The following is a 16,813-nucleotide window of genomic DNA, read 5'->3' on the forward strand; positions in this document are numbered from 1 at the left end:
ATTTCTTCAATGATTTAAATCTGAACCAATACAAAGAAAATGTACAAATGTGTTAACCAGGCCCCTTCAAACACACAAGAAAATGATAGTGGAGAAATTTAAAAAATATATTATTAAGTAAAAAAAACAAAAACACCATCTCAATTAACGGATAATACTATTAGCGAGGAAATCAAAATGCTGCATTCCTGTGTCAGGAAGCATAAATGAAAAATGCCCGCACTTAAAGAAGTGTAAAAAAAAACAAGGTAGCAAATAATGGCCGATACAGATCACAGCATAAAATAATTCTCGGATTTAAGCAGGAGGGACAAGTTAATTCTTACCAGATGGATTTGGTACTGCAAAAATAGTTGCCATGTAAGGATAGACCGGTCCAGAATCAACATTGGAAACTCACAAAAAGCCCTAAAAAAGAAGTAAAACAGGGTTGACAGTAATAACCAAAACAATTGATAGTGAAAAATCATGTGATATCATCATATGAAATAGATACACAATAAACATACCTTATCAATCACATCATGATGTTTACCACTCCACTGTCTAAGGACGATAATGGCCAATAAACCTCTATGATGAATCATAAAGGAAAAAAGGGACGACATCCAACAAAAAATGCAACATTACAAAACTTGTATTCATAATTCAAAAGTACACAAAAAAATTATACCTATTTAAAAGGGTCCCCCGTTTATCTTTCTTTGTCCTTTCCTTTCATCAAATATTTACCTGTGATCCTATGCAGGGAAAAAATAATAATGTGTTAACCAGCCCCTCCTCAAAACATACAAGAAAATTATAGTAGAAGAATTTTATAAAAGATGCTGGACAATAAAAAACAAAACACTCGCTTACATGTAGTATAATTATGCATCAGTCAGAATTTCAAAATTTTGCATCGATATGTCTAGAAAGATATATAAAACATACCACATGTGAAAAAATATTTCTTGGATTTGAGCATACATGACAATATAATTTTTACCAGATAAATATGTAATTGCTGAACATAGTTAGCACTTCAGAATACCTCTACCCAGAATCATTTTCGGATCCTTTTAAATAACCCTAATATCAGAAGACAAACAAGATTTACAGGAACAACATTTAACACGAGGCGTCAACAAGTTTCTTTTACCAAAAATCTTTGCTAAACGAATAAAGTAAGGATCTAATACTAGTTAACATCAGCATAAATGTACCTTATCAATCACATCATCACGTAGACCACTTCATCTTCCTTAGGATGATAATTGCCAATAAACATCTTCGATGCTTGAGGGAGGAAAAAAGGCCCGACGTTCAGTAAAAAAGTGCAAGATGATTATTTATAAAGTAGAAGAGCACATAAAAATTATACATATTTAAAAGGGGTCCTCGTTGGTCCTTTGATTTCTTTAATGATTTACGTGGAAACTTATGTAAATGTGTTAACCGGCCCCTCAAAACGTACAATAAATTGATAGTGAATAAAATTGAAAAATAATTTAATTTATTTGAATGATATAAGTGAATAATGACAAAAAAGGTCCCAGCGTAAATCATTACTTGGGTTTAAGCAGGAGGGACAAGTTAATTCTTCAGGGTAAATGTGGTACTGCAGAACATAGTTCCAATGCAACGATAACTTGGTCTGAAAAAAACATCAAAACTCATCCAAAACCTTAACAAAAGAAGTAAAACAAGGTTGACAGTAGTAAAACAAAACATTTCAGTTAAAAATCATGTGAATTCATAATACAAAATAGATGCACAATAAACATACCTTATCAATCACATCATCATGGCAAGCGCTCCATCTTCTAAGGACAATAATAGCCAATAATCTTCTATTATGGAAAATAGATGAAAGAATCACGACATCCAACAAAAAAAGCAGCATTTCAAAACTGGTAATTATATTGTATAAGAATGCATAAACAAAGTATACCTATTTAAAAGGGTCCTCCACTTTTCTCTTCTTCGTCCTTTTCTTTCTTCAATGATTTACCTCCGAACCTATGCAATGAACAAGTACAAATATGTTCACCAGCCCCCCATAGAAATATACAAGAAAATGATAGTGGAGAAAATTTTAAAACATTATTTAAAATAAAAAAATAAAAAATGCCTCTCAGATAAAGGATACATGAAAAACTACCCATGCTCAAAGATGTAAGAAAAAAGAAGATAGCGAATAATGACCAATCAAGATCACAATGTAAAATATTTAAGCAAGAGGGACAAATTAATTCTTACCAGATAAATGTGGTACCGCAGCACATAGTTGCAATGTAAGTACAGCATGGTCTGGAATAATCATCAGAACTCATGATAAACCTCAACAAAAGAAGTTAAACAAGCTTGACAGTAGAAACAAAAAACATTTCACTGAAAAATCAAGTGAAATCATAATAGGAAATAGATGCACAATCAACATACCTTATCAATCACATCATCATGGCAACCATTCCATCCTCTAAGGACAACAATGGCCAATAAACTTCTTTGCTAGAAACTAGAAGAAAAAACTACGACGTCCGACAAAAAAATAAACAATGCAAAAGTGGCAATTATATTGCATAAGAATGCATAAACAAATTATACATATTTAAAAGGGTCCTCCATTTCTATTCTTCCTCCTTTTCTTTCTTCAAGGATTTACCTCGAACCTATGGAATGAAAAAGTACAAATGTGTTAACCAGCCCCCGTCAAAACATATAACAAAATTATAGTGTAGAAATTTTCAAAAAAGTATTTGTAATTAACAAAAAAAACCCTCTCAGATGAAGCATATATGAAGAATTACCCATTCTCAAAGATGTAAAAGAAAAGAAGAAAGCAAATTATGACCAATAAATATCACAATGTAAAATATATCTCAGATTTAAGCAGGAGGGACAAGTTAATTCTTACGAGATAAATGTGGTACTACAGCACATAGTTGCAATGTAAGGATAGCTTGGTCTGGAATAATCATCAAAAACTCGTGAAAAACTAAACAAAAGAAGCAAAAGAAGGTTGTCAGTAGTAACAAAAAAAATTATTGAAAAATTAAGTGAAATCATAATAGGAAATAGATGCACAATCCACATACCTTATCAATCACACCATCGTGGCAACCGCTCCATCTTCTAAGGACAATAATGGCCAATAATCTCCTATGATAGAAAATAGATAAAAAAAAGCACAAAATCTAACAAAAACACAACATTGCAAAATTAGTAACTCTATTGCATAAGAACACATCAACAACTTGTACCTATTTAAAAGGGTCCTCCATTTTTCTCTTCTTCATCCTTTTCTTTTTTCAATGATTTATATCTGAACCTATGCAATGAAAAAGTACAAATGTGTCAACCAGCCCCCCATCAAAATACTTAAGAAAATGATTGTTGGCAAACTTTCAAAAAATTATTTAAAATAAAATAAAGAAAACATCCCTCGCTGATGAAGGATTAATGAAAAACTACCCATGCTCAAAGACGTAACACAAAACAAGGTAAATGTGAAATATATCTCAGATTTAAGGAGGGACAAGTTAATTTTGACGAGATAAATGTCGTACTGAAGCACATAGTTCCAATGTAAGGATAGCTTGGTCTGGAATAATCATCAAAAACTCATGAAAAACCTCAACAAAAGAAGCGAAACAAGGTTGACAGTAGTAACTAAAAACATTTCAGCGAAAAATCAAGTGAAGTCATAGAAAAAAAATAGATGCATAATCGACATACCTTATCAATCACATCATTATGGGAATTGCTCCATCTTCTATGGACAATACTGGCCAGTAATTATCTATGATAGAAAACAGATGAAAAAAGCACGACATCCAACAAAAAAAGCAACATTGCAAAAGTGGTAATTATATTGCCTAAGAACGCATAAACAAATTATACCTCTTTAAAAGGGTCCTTCATTTTTCTCTTCTTCATCCTTTTCTTGCTGCAATGATTTACCTTTGAACCTATTCAACAATAAACTACAAATGTGTTAACCAGCCCCCCTCAAAACATACAAGAAAGTGATAGTGGAAAATTTTCAGAAATTTATTTTAATTATAAAAAACAAAAAAGCCCTCTTAGAAGAAGGATATATTCAAAACTACCCATGCTCAAAGACGCAAGAAAAAGAGGATAGCAAATAATGACATCTAAAGATCATAGTGTAAAATATATCTCAGATTTAAGCAGGAGGGGCAAGTTATCTCTTACCAGATAAATGTGGTACTGCAGCAAATAGTTGCAATGTAAGGATAACTTGGTCTGGAAGAATCATCAGAAACTCATTAACAGTAATAACAAAAAATATTTCAGTGAAAAATTAAGTGAAATCACAATGCAATAGAGGAGAATAGTGCATGACATTTAAGTAATACTAAATAGATGCACAATCAACATACCTTATTGATCACATTATCATGGCAACCACTCCATATTCTAGGGACAATAATAGCCAATAAACTTCTATGATAGAAAATAGAGGAAAAAAGCACGACATGCAACAAAAAAAGCAATATTGCAAAAGTGGTAATTATATTGCATAAGAACACATAAACATTTTATACCTATGTAAAAGGGTCCTCCATTATTTTTTTCTTCATCCTTTTCTTTCTTCAATGAATTGCCCTGAACCTTTGCAATGAAAAAGTACAAATGTGGTAAGCAGCCCCGTGTCAAAACATACAATACAATGATACTGCCAAAATTTTCAAAAAACTATTTCAAATAGAACAAAACAAAAAATCCATCTCAGGTGAGGGATCTATTAAAAACTACCCATGATCAAAGACCTAAGAATAAAGAAGATAGCGATTAATGACCAATAACGATGAAAATGTAAAACATATGTCAGATTTAAGCAGGAGGGACAAGTTAATTCTTACCAGATAAATGTGGTAGTGCAATACATAGTTGCATTGTAGAGATACCTTGGTCTGAAATAATCATCAGAAACTCAACAAAAAAATTAACAAAAGAAGTAAAACAAGGTTGACAGTAGTAAAAAAAAACATTTCAGTAAAAAAATCAAGTAAAATCATAATCGGAAATAGGTGCACAATCAATATACCTTATCAATCACATCATCATGGCAACCGTTCCATCTTCTAAGGACAATAATGGGCAATAATCTTCAATGATAGAAAATAGGTGAAAAAATCACAACATCCAACAAAAAAAGCAACATTCAAAACTAGTAATTGTATTGCATATGAACACAAACAAATTGTAGCTATTTAAAAGGGTCCTTAAGTTTTCTTTTCTTCATCATTTTCTTTCTTCAATGATTTACCTCTGAACCTATGCAATGAGAAAGTAGACATATGTTAACCAGCCCCCCGTCAAAACATACAAGAAAATGATAGTGGATAATTTTTTCAAACATTATTTAAAATAACAAAAACTAAAAATCCCTCTCAGATGAAGATATATTAAAAACTACCTATGCTCAAAGACGTTTGAATAAAGAAGATAGCGAATAATGACCAAGAGAGATCACAATGTAAAATATATCTCACATTTAAGCAGGAGAGACAAGTTAATTCTTATCAGATAAATATGGCACTGCAGCACATAGTTGCAATGTAAGGATAGCTTGGTCTGGAATAATCATCAAAAACTCATGAAAAACCTTAGCAATATAGGTAAAACAGGGTTGACAGTAGAAACAAAAAATATTTCAGTGAAAAATCAAGTGAAATCATTATAGGAAATGGATGCACAATTACCATACCTTATCAATCACATCATCATGGCAACCGCTCCATCTATGGACAATAATGGCAAATAATCTTCTATGATAGAAAATAGAGGACTACATCGAACAAAAAAAGCAACATTGCAAAAGTGGTAATTATATTGCCTAATAATGCATAAACAAATTATACCTATTTAAAAGGGTCCTTCATTTTTCTCTTCTTCATCTTTTTCTTTCTGCAATGATTTACCTCTAAACCTATGCAATGAAAAAGAATAAATGTGTTAACCTGCCCCCTCAAAGCATACAAGCAAATATTCGTGGAGAAATTTTCAAAACATAAATTAAATTAAAAAAAACCAAAACTACCTCTCAGATAAAGGATATATGAAAAACTACCCATGCTCAAAGATGTAACAAAAAAGAAGATAGCAAATAATGAGCAATAAAGATCTTAATGTAAAATATATCTTAGATTTAAGCGGGAGGGACAAGTTAATTCTTACCAGATAAATATGGTACTTCAGCACATAGTTGCAATGTCAGGATTGCTTAGTCTGGAATAATCATCAGAAACTCATGAAAAAGTTTTGCAAAAGAAGTAGAAGAAGGTTAACAGTAGTAACAAAAAATATTTCAGTGAAAAATCAAGTGCAATCATAATATGAAATAGATGCACAATCAACATACCTTATCAATCACATCATCACGGCAACCGCTCCATCTTTTAAGGACAATAATGTCCAATAATCTTCTATAATTGTAAATAGATGCAAAAAGCACGACATCCAACAAAAATAACTACATAGCAAAACTGGTAATTATAGTGCATAAGAACACATAAAAAAACTATACCTATTTAAAAGGGTCCTCCATATTTGTCTTCTTCATCCTTTTCTTTCTTCAATGATTTACCTCTGAACCTATGCAACGAAAAGTACAAAAGTGTTAACCCGCTCCTGTCAAAACATACAAGAAAATGATAGTGGAGAAATTATCAAAAATTATTTAAAATTAAAAAAATAGCTCCCTTCAGATGCAGGATATATTAAAACTACCCATGCTCAAAGACTTATGAAAAAAGAAGATAGTGAATAATGACAAGTAAAGATCAAATTGTAAAATCTATCTCAAATTTAAGCAGGTGGGACAAGTTAATTCTTACAAGATTAATGTGGTACTGCAGTGCATAGTTGCAATGTAAGGATAGCTTGGTCTGGATTAATCATCAGAAACTCATGAAAAACCTTAACAAAAGAAGTAAAATAAGGTTGACAGTAATAACACAAAACATTTCAGTGAAAAATCAAGTAAAATTATAATACAAAATAGATGCACAATCAACATACCTTATCAATCACATTATCGTGGCAACCACTCCATCTTCTAGGGATAATAATGGCCAATAAACTTCTGTGATAGAAAATAGAGGAAAAAAGCACGACATGCAACCAAAAAGCAAAAATGCAAAAGTGGCAATTATATTGCATAAGAACACCTAAACAATTTATACCTATTTAAAAGGGTCCTCCATTTTTCTCTTCTTCATCCTTTGCTTTCTTCAGTGATTTACCTCTGAACCTATGCAATGAAAATGTACAAATGTGTTAGCCAGCCCCCTGTCGAAACATCCAACAAAATATGTCAACCTTATTCATCCTTTTCTTTCTTCAATGATTTGCCTCTAAAACTATGCAATGAAAAAGTACAAATGTGTTAACCAGCCTCCCCTCAAAACATACAAGAAAATGATTGTGGAGACATTTGAAAAAAAGTTTTTAATGTAAAAAAATCCCTCTCAGATAAAGGGTATATAAAAAACTACCCATGTTCAAAGATGTAAGAAAACAGAAGATAGCAAATAATGACCAATAAAGATCACAATGTAAAATCTTTCTCAGATTTAAGGAGGAGAAACAAGTTCATTCTTACCAGATAAATGTGTTACTGCAGCACATAGTTGCAATGTAAGAGTATCTTGGTCTAGAATACTGATCAGAAACTTATGAAAAACCTCAACAAAAGAAGTAAAACAACGTTAACCATAGTAAGAAAAAACATTTCAGTGAAAAATCAAGTGCAATGATAATATGAAATTGATGCACAACCAACATACCTTATCAGTTACATCATCATGGCAACCGCTCCATCTTCGAAGGAAAATAATGGCCAATAATCTTCTATGATAGAAAATAGAGCAAAAAAGCACATTATACAACAAAAAAAGCAACATTGCAAAACTGGTAATTACATTCCATAAGAACACATTAACATATTATACCTATTTAAAATGGTCCTCCATTTTTCTCGTCTTTATCCTTTTATTCCCTCAATGATTCACCTCTAAACCTATGCAATGAAAAGCACAAATGTGCTAACCAGCCCCCGTCAAAACATACAAGGAAATGATAGTGGAAAAATTTTAAAAAACTTATTTAAAGCAAAAAAAAACAAAAAATTATTTCAGACAATGGATATGTTAAAAACTACCCATGCTTACATACGTAAAAAAAAGAAGATATCGAATAATGACCACTGAAAATCACAATGTAAAATATTTCTCAGATTTAAGGAGGGACAAGTTAATTCTTACCAGATTAATGCGATACTACAGCACATAGTTGCAATGTAAGGATAGCTTGGTCTGGAATAATCATCGGAAACTCATGAAAAATCTTAACAAAAGAAGTAAAACAAGGTTGACAGTAGTAACAAAAAATATTTCACTGAAAAATCAAGTGCAATCATAATACAAAATAGATGCACAATCAACATACCTTATCAATCACATCATTACGGCGACCGCTCCATCTTCGAAGGACAATAACGACCAATAATATTCTATGAAAGAAAATAGAGCAAAAAAGCACGACATACAACAAAAGAAAGCAACATTCCAAAAATAATAATTATATTCCATAAGAAAACATGAACAAATTATACCTATTTAAAAGGGTCCTCCATTTTTCTCTTCTTTATCCTTTTCTTTCTTCAATGATTTACCTCTGAACCTATGCAATGAAAATGTAGAAATGTGTTAGCCAGCCCCCCGTCGAAATATACAAGAAAATGATACAGGAGAAATTTTGAATAACTTATTTAAAATAAAAAAATCCCTCTCAAATGAAGAATATACATGATAAACTACGCATGCTCAAAGATGTAAGAAAAAATAAGATATAGAATAATGACCAATAAAGATCAAAATGTAAAATATTTCTCAGGTTTAAACAGGAGGGACAAGTTATTTCTTACCAGATAAATGTGGTACTACGGCGCATACTTTCATTGTAAGGATAGCTTGGTCTGGAATAATCATCAGAAACTCTTGAAAAACCTTAACAAAAGAAGTGCCATGGGGTTGATAGTAGTAACAAAAAATATTTTAGTGAAACATTAAGTGAAAGCATTATACGAAATAGATGCACAATCAACATACCTTATCAATCACATCGTCATGACAACCTCTGCATATTCTAAGGACAAGAATGGCCAATAAACTTCTATGATAGATAATAGAGGAAAAAACACGACATCCCACAAAAAAAAAGCAACATTGCAAAAGTGGCAATTATATTGCATAAGAACACATAAACAAAATATACCTATTTAAAAGGGTCCTCCATTTTTATTTCTTCATCATTTTCCGTCTTCAATAATTTACCTCTAAACCTATGCAATGAAAAATTACAAATTCGTTCGCCAGCCCCTCCTCGAAACATACAAGAAAATGGTACAGGAGAAATTTTGAATAACTTATTTAAAATTAAAAATCCCTGTCAGATGAAGACTATATATGAAAAACTACGCATGCTCAAAGATGTAAGAAAAAAGAAGATACAGAATAATGACCAATAAAGATCATAATGTAAAATATTTCTCAGTTTTAAGCAGGAGGGGCAAGTTATATCTTACCGCATAAATGTGGTACTACGGCACATAGTTTCATTGTAAGGATAGCTTGGTCGGAAATAATTATCAGAAACTCTTGAAAAACCTTAAAAGAAGTGAAACAAGGTTGACAGTAGTAAAAAAAAAATATTTCAGTGAAAAATGAAGTGAAATCATAATACGAAATAGATGCACAATCAACATACCTTATGAATCACATCGTCCTGGCAACCACCCCATCTTCTAAGGACAATAATGGCCAATAAACTTCTATGATAGATAATAGATGGAAAAAGCACGACATCCAACAAAAATAGCAAGATTGCAAAGCTGGTAATTATATTGCATAAGAACACATAAACATATTTTACCTATTTAAAAGAGTCTTCCATTTTTCTCAGCTTCGTCCTTTTCATTCTTCAATGATTTACCTCTTAACCTTGCATTGAAAATGTACAAATGCGTTAACCAGCACCCCCTCAAAACATACAAGAAAATGATAGTGGAGAAATTTCCAATAACTTATTTAAAATAAAAAAACAAAAAATCCCTGTTAGATGAGGCATATATGAAAAACTACCGATGCTTAAAGACGTAGGAAAAAAGAAGATATCGAATACTGACCAATGAAAATCACAATGTAAAATATTTCTCAGATTTCAGCAGGAGGGACAATTTAATTCTTACCAGATTAATGTGATACTGCAGAACATAGCTGCAATGTAAGGATAGCTTGGTCTGGAATAATCATCAGAAACTCATGGAAAATCTTAACAAATGAAGTAAAACAACATTGACAGTGGTAACAAAAAACATTTCACTGAAAAATCAAGTGCAATCATAATACAAAATAGATGCACAATCAACATACCTTATCAATCACATCATTTTGGCAACCGCTCCATCTTGAAGGACAATAACGACCAATAAACTTCTACGGTATAAAATAGAGCAAAAAAACACGACTTACAACAAAAAAACGCAACATTCCAAAAATGGTAATTATATTCCATAAGAACCCATGAACAAATTATACCTATTTAAAAGGGTCCTCCATTTTTCTCTTCTTTATCCTTTTCTTTCTTCAATGATTTACCCCTGAACCTATGCAATGAAAATGTAAAAATGTGTTAGGCAGCCCCCCGTCGAAGCATAGAAGAAAATTGTACTGGAGAAATTTTGAATAACTTATTTGAAATAAAAAAAATCCCTCTCAGATAAAGGATATATGAAAAACTACCCATGCTCAAAGATGTAAGAAAAAATAAGATACAGAATAATGACCAATCAAGATCACAATGTAAAATATTTCTTAGTTTTAAGCCGGAGGGACAAGTTATTTCTTACCAGATAAATGTGGTACTACGGCACATAGTTTCATTGTAAGGATTGTTTGGTCTGGAATAATCATCAGAAACTCTTGAAAAACCTTAAAAAAAAAAAAGTGAAACAAGGTTGAGAGTAGTAAGAAAAATTATTTCAGTGAAAAACAAAGATAAATCATAATACCAAATAGATGCACAATCAACATACCTTATGAATCACATCATCATGGCAACCAACCCCATCTTCTAAGGACAATAATGGCCAATAAGCTTCTATGATAGATAATAGAGGGAAAAAGCACGACATCCAACAAAAAAAGCAAGATTGCAAACCTGGTAATTATATTGCATAAGAACACATAAACATATTTTACCTATTTAAAAGAGTCCTCCATTTTTCTCTGATTGGTCCTTTTTATTCTTCAATGATTTACCTCTTAACCTATGCAATGAAAATGTACAAATGTGTTAGCCAGCCCCTCGTCGAAACATACAAGAAAATGATACTGGAGAAATTCTGAAAAAATGATTAAAAATAAAATACAACAAAAAATCCCTGTCAGATGAAGGATATATTAAAAACTGCCCATGCTCAAAGACGTAAGAAAAAAAAAGATAGCGAATATTGACTGATAAAGATCACAATGTAAATTATTTCTCAGATTTAAGCAGGAGTACAAGTTTATTCTTGCAAGATAAATGTGGTACAGCAGAACATAGTTGCAATCTAAGGATAGCTTGGTCTGGAATACTTATCAAATACTCATGAGAAAACCTTTGCAAAAGAACTAAAAGAATGCTAACAATAGTAACAAAACAATAATTTATTTAAAATAAAACAAACAAAAAATTCTTTCAGATGAAGGATATGTTAAAAACTACCCATGCTTAAAGACGTAAGAAAAAAGAAGATATCGAATAATGACCACTGAAAATCACAATGTAAAAAATTTCGCAGATATAAGCAAGAGGGACAAGTTAATTCTTACCAGATTAATGTGATACTACAGCACATAGTTGCAATGTAAGGATAGCTTGGTCTGGAATAATCATCAGAAAGTCATGAAAAATCTTAACAAATGAAGTAAAACAAGGTTGACAGTAGTAACAAAAAACATTTCACTGAAAAATCAAGTGCAATCATAATACAAAATAGATGCACAATCAACATACCTTATCAATCACATCATTACGGCGACCGCTCCATCTTCGAAGGACAATAACGACCAATAATATTCTATGAAAGAAAATAGAGCAAAAAAGCACGACATACAACAAAAGAAAGCAACATTCCAAAAATAATAATTATATTCCATAAGAAAACATGAACAAATTATACCTATTTAAAAGGGTCCTCCATTTTTCTCTTCTTTATCCTTTTCTTTCTTCAATGATTTACCTCTGAACCTATGCAATGAAAATGTAGAAATGTGTTAGCCAGCCCCCCGTCGAAATATACAAGAAAATGATACAGGAGAAATTTTGAATAACTTATTTAAAATAAAAAAATCCCTCTCAAATGAAGAATATACATGATAAACTACGCATGCTCAAAGATGTAAGAAAAAATAAGATATAGAATAATGACCAATAAAGATCAAAATGTAAAATATTTCTCAGGTTTAAACAGGAGGGACAAGTTATTTCTTACCAGATAAATGTGGTACTACGGCGCATACTTTCATTGTAAGGATAGCTTGGTCTGGAATAATCATCAGAAACTCTTGAAAAACCTTAACAAAAGAAGTGAAACAAGGTTGACAGTAGTAAGAAAAAGTATTTCACTGAAAAATCAAGTGAAATCATAATACGAAATAGATGCACAATTAACATACCTTATGAATCACATCATCATGGAAACCACCCCATTTTCTAAGGGCAATAATGGTCAATAAGCTTCAATGATAGATAATGGATGGAAAAAGCACGACATCCAACAAAAAAAGCAAGATTGCAAAGCTGGTAATTATATTGCATAAGAACACATAAACATATTTTACCTATTCAAAAGAGTCCTCCATTTTTCTCTGATTCGTCCTTTTTATTCTTCAATGATTTACCTCGTAACCTATGCAATGAAAATGTACAAATGTGTTAACCTGTCCCCTCTCAAAACAGACAAGAAAATGATACTGGAGAAATTCTGAAAAAATGATTTAAAATAAAAAAAACAAAAAATCCCTGTTAGATGAAGCATATATGAAAAAACCACCCATGCTTAAAGACGTAAGAAAAAAGAAGAAAGCGAATAACGACTAATAAAGGTCAGAATGTCAAATATTTCTCAGATGAAAGGAGGAGAGACAAGTTAGTTATTACCATATCAATGTGGTACTACAGAACATAGCTGCAATGTAAGGATAGCTTGGTCTGGAATAATCATCAGAATCTCATAAAAAACCCTGATCAATGAAGTAAAAAAGGTTGATTGTAATAACAAAATTAATTTATAGTGAAAAATCATCTGTGTTCATAATATGAAGACATAACTGAAAATCATAATTTATCCAGATACCTTTAAAACATACAAGAAAATGAGAATAGTAAAATTTTATATAAAATCTGGAATAAAACATAACAGAAACACCTTATTAGATGGAGATAATAGTATGTATGAGGAAATGTAATTAATGACATGCTTTTTACATGCTAAAATGGACAAATAACACCAACACCAGATAAAGTAGAGGGCAAGTAATAGCAAATAATGGTCACGATGAAAATATGTCACAGATTCAAGTGAGTAAGACAAATGTATATCTAACCAAATAGAGATGCATGCAGGAGATCATTGGTACATCACAAATAATGTTATAGCTCTCATCAGCACGGGATTGTCATTAATGAACATCACAAATAACATAAAACAATATCTCCAATAAGAGCATTCAACCCAGATCATAAACAAATTTGTTTAAAGAGGTAAATTTTTAAACAAAAGGCATGAATATAAAGATTAGGACACAATGTGAGCACGATAAAACGTACCATATAAGTCACATCAAAATGTGGATGACTTTTCTTCCTAACATTTCCTCCCTCTCTCCCTCTTTCTCTTCTCCCGATCACCCTCTCTCTCGTCTCCCCCTCTTTATCTTCTCTCCTCTCCCCCTCTTCTCTTCTTTCCACATCTTTTTTCCCCATCGATCACCCGCTTTCGACAAATGCATTGAATTGTCGTGCATTCACATTCGTACTGCTCTTTTTGTTTAATGCGCCAAAAAGGTACCTAGGAATTAAAATAAAAATAACATATCAGACACACTATATTTGTTATAATAACACAGAAAACTAAAAAAAAGTAACGCTCTGTAAAATAAGTAAACTATGTAAAATTTAAAATTTCATAATAGACAGAAACATAAAACCATAAAAACCAAATAATAAAAACAAACTGGCAAGTGCAACAAGCTATCTATGTATAGCAGCCGAACCTCCAAGCAAGCACATAACGTTAAAAGACTAAAACATGATAAAAGTTGTTCAAACAAGTGTTGTAAAAAAAGCACAGATCAGAAGATAACAGTGTAGTACCAATAAAGAAAAGACGAAGCATCAATCGTGCAAGGATGTCTTTCAAAGTAGCAGTGAAACCTGCACAAAAAGGGCAACAAAATAATTAATCATGCTATAAAACATAGAACGCGCTACATCTTAGCACAGCAATAGAGACAATTATAAAAGTAAAATATTAAATGAAAGCAGAGGATGCCAGATAAAAAGAAAAAAAAACACTAAAATAATGATAAGACCATTAAAACCCAAATAGACTTTCTTTTTTGCAAGGATGTATATAGATATACCCGCCCAGCCTGCACACAAAAAAGCAACAAAACAGTTAGTGTTGGCAACCAAAGCCTAAAGAGTACTATATTTAATCAAGGAAGCATGAATAAAGAAATACATATCTAAGGACATCGAAATACCCTTAGCTTTCGACAAATGCATTGAATTGTCGTGCATTCACATTCGTACTGCTCTTTTTGTTTAATGCGCCAAAAAGGTAACTAGGAATTGAAAGAAAAAAAACATATCAGATACACTATATATGTTATAACAACACAGAAAACTAAAAAAGAGTAACGCGCTGTAAAATAAGTAAGCTATGTAAAAGCTAAAATTTCATAATCAACAGAAACATAAAACCAGAAAAACCAAATAATAAAACCAAACTAGCGAGTGCAACAAGCTATCTACGTATAGCCGCCGAACCTGCAAGCAAGCACATAACGTTAAAAGACTAAAACATGATAAAAGTTGTTCAAACAAGTGATGTAAAAAAAGCTCGGATGAAAAGATAACAGTGTAGTACCAATAAAGAAAAGACCAAGCATCAATCGTGCAGGGATGTCTTTCAAAGTAGCAGTGAAACCTGCACAAAAAGGGCAACAAAATAATTAATCATACTATAAAACATAGAACGCGCTACATCTTAGCACAGCAATAGAGACCAAAAAATAAATAACAACTGATATAAAGAGGGATCTAGCATTAGAAGTTGTCCTGAAACCTTAGGTCGTGGCCTTCTTGCTGCTCAAATTCTAAGTTCACCATACAGGTACCTTCAAAGGAAGACAAGAAGTGTAGGAGATCAGCTATATGGGTTAAAACATCACGAAACAATTATAAAAGTAAAATATTAAAGGGAAGCATAGGATGCCAGATAAAAAGAAAAAAAAAACAATAAAATAATGATAAGACCATTAAAACCCATTTTTGCAAGGATATATATAGATATACCCCCCCAACCTGCACTAAAAAAAGTAACAAAACAGTTAGTGTTGACAACCAAAGCCTAAAGAGTACAATATGTTATTTAAGGATACCAAAATGCCTCTGGCATCTGACAATCACATTAAATTGTCATCCATTCGCGTTCGTACTGCTCTTTTTGTTTACTGCCACCAAGAATATAATAGTATAAAGGTACCTAGGAATGAAAAGCAATAATATATCAGATATGCTATATGTGTTACAATAAGATTAAAAACCAAAATCAATAATGGCCTCTAAAATAAGGAAATTATATGAAACCAAAGAAAATAAAATTGATACAAATATATATGTACAAAAACAATAAATAAAAAAAACTGGTAATGGCAACCGAACCTGCACACATGAAAAGAATATTAAATAAATAAAACATTATTAAAGTTGTTTAAAGAAGCGTGGAAAAAAACAATTGGATTCAAAGATAACAGTGTAGTACCAATAAATTGAAGACAAAGCATCAATCATGCAAGGATATGTTTCAAAGCAGCTGTCAAACCTGCACAAAAAGAGCTTGGTATGGAATAATCATCAGAAATCATGAAAAACCTTAACGAAATAAGTAAAACAAGGTTGACAGTAGTAACAAAAAACATATCAGTGAAAAATCAAGTGAAATCATAATACGAAATAGATGCACATTAAACATACCTCATCAATCACATCATCATGGCAACCACTCCATCTTCTAAGGCCAATAATGGCCAATAAACTTCTATGATAGATAATAGAGGAAAAAAGCACGACATCCAACAAAAAAAAGGAACATTGCAAAACTTGTAATTATATTGCATAATAACACATAAACAAACTATACCTATTTATAAGGGTCCACAATTTTTGTTTCTTCATCCTCTTCTTTCTTCAATGATTTACCTCTGAACCTATGCAATGAAAAAGTTAAAATGTGTTAACCAGCCCCCCCTCAAAACATACAAGAAAATGTTGGGGGGAAAATTTTCAAAAATTATTTAAAATAAAAATAAACAAAAAATCCCTCTCAGATGAAGGATATATGAAAACTACACATGCTCAAAGACGTAAGAAAAAAGGAGACATGAATGAGTCTATAAGAAAAAGTATCTATCTTTTGAAGCTGTCTTTTTGCAGTATCTATATGAATGAGTCTAAGAAATTGAATGAG

The sequence above is a fragment of the Wolffia australiana genome, chromosome 17 (assembly GCF_029677425.1).
Source record: "Wolffia australiana isolate 7733 chromosome 17, ASM2967742v1".
Lineage (NCBI taxonomy): Eukaryota > Viridiplantae > Streptophyta > Magnoliopsida > Alismatales > Araceae > Wolffia > Wolffia australiana.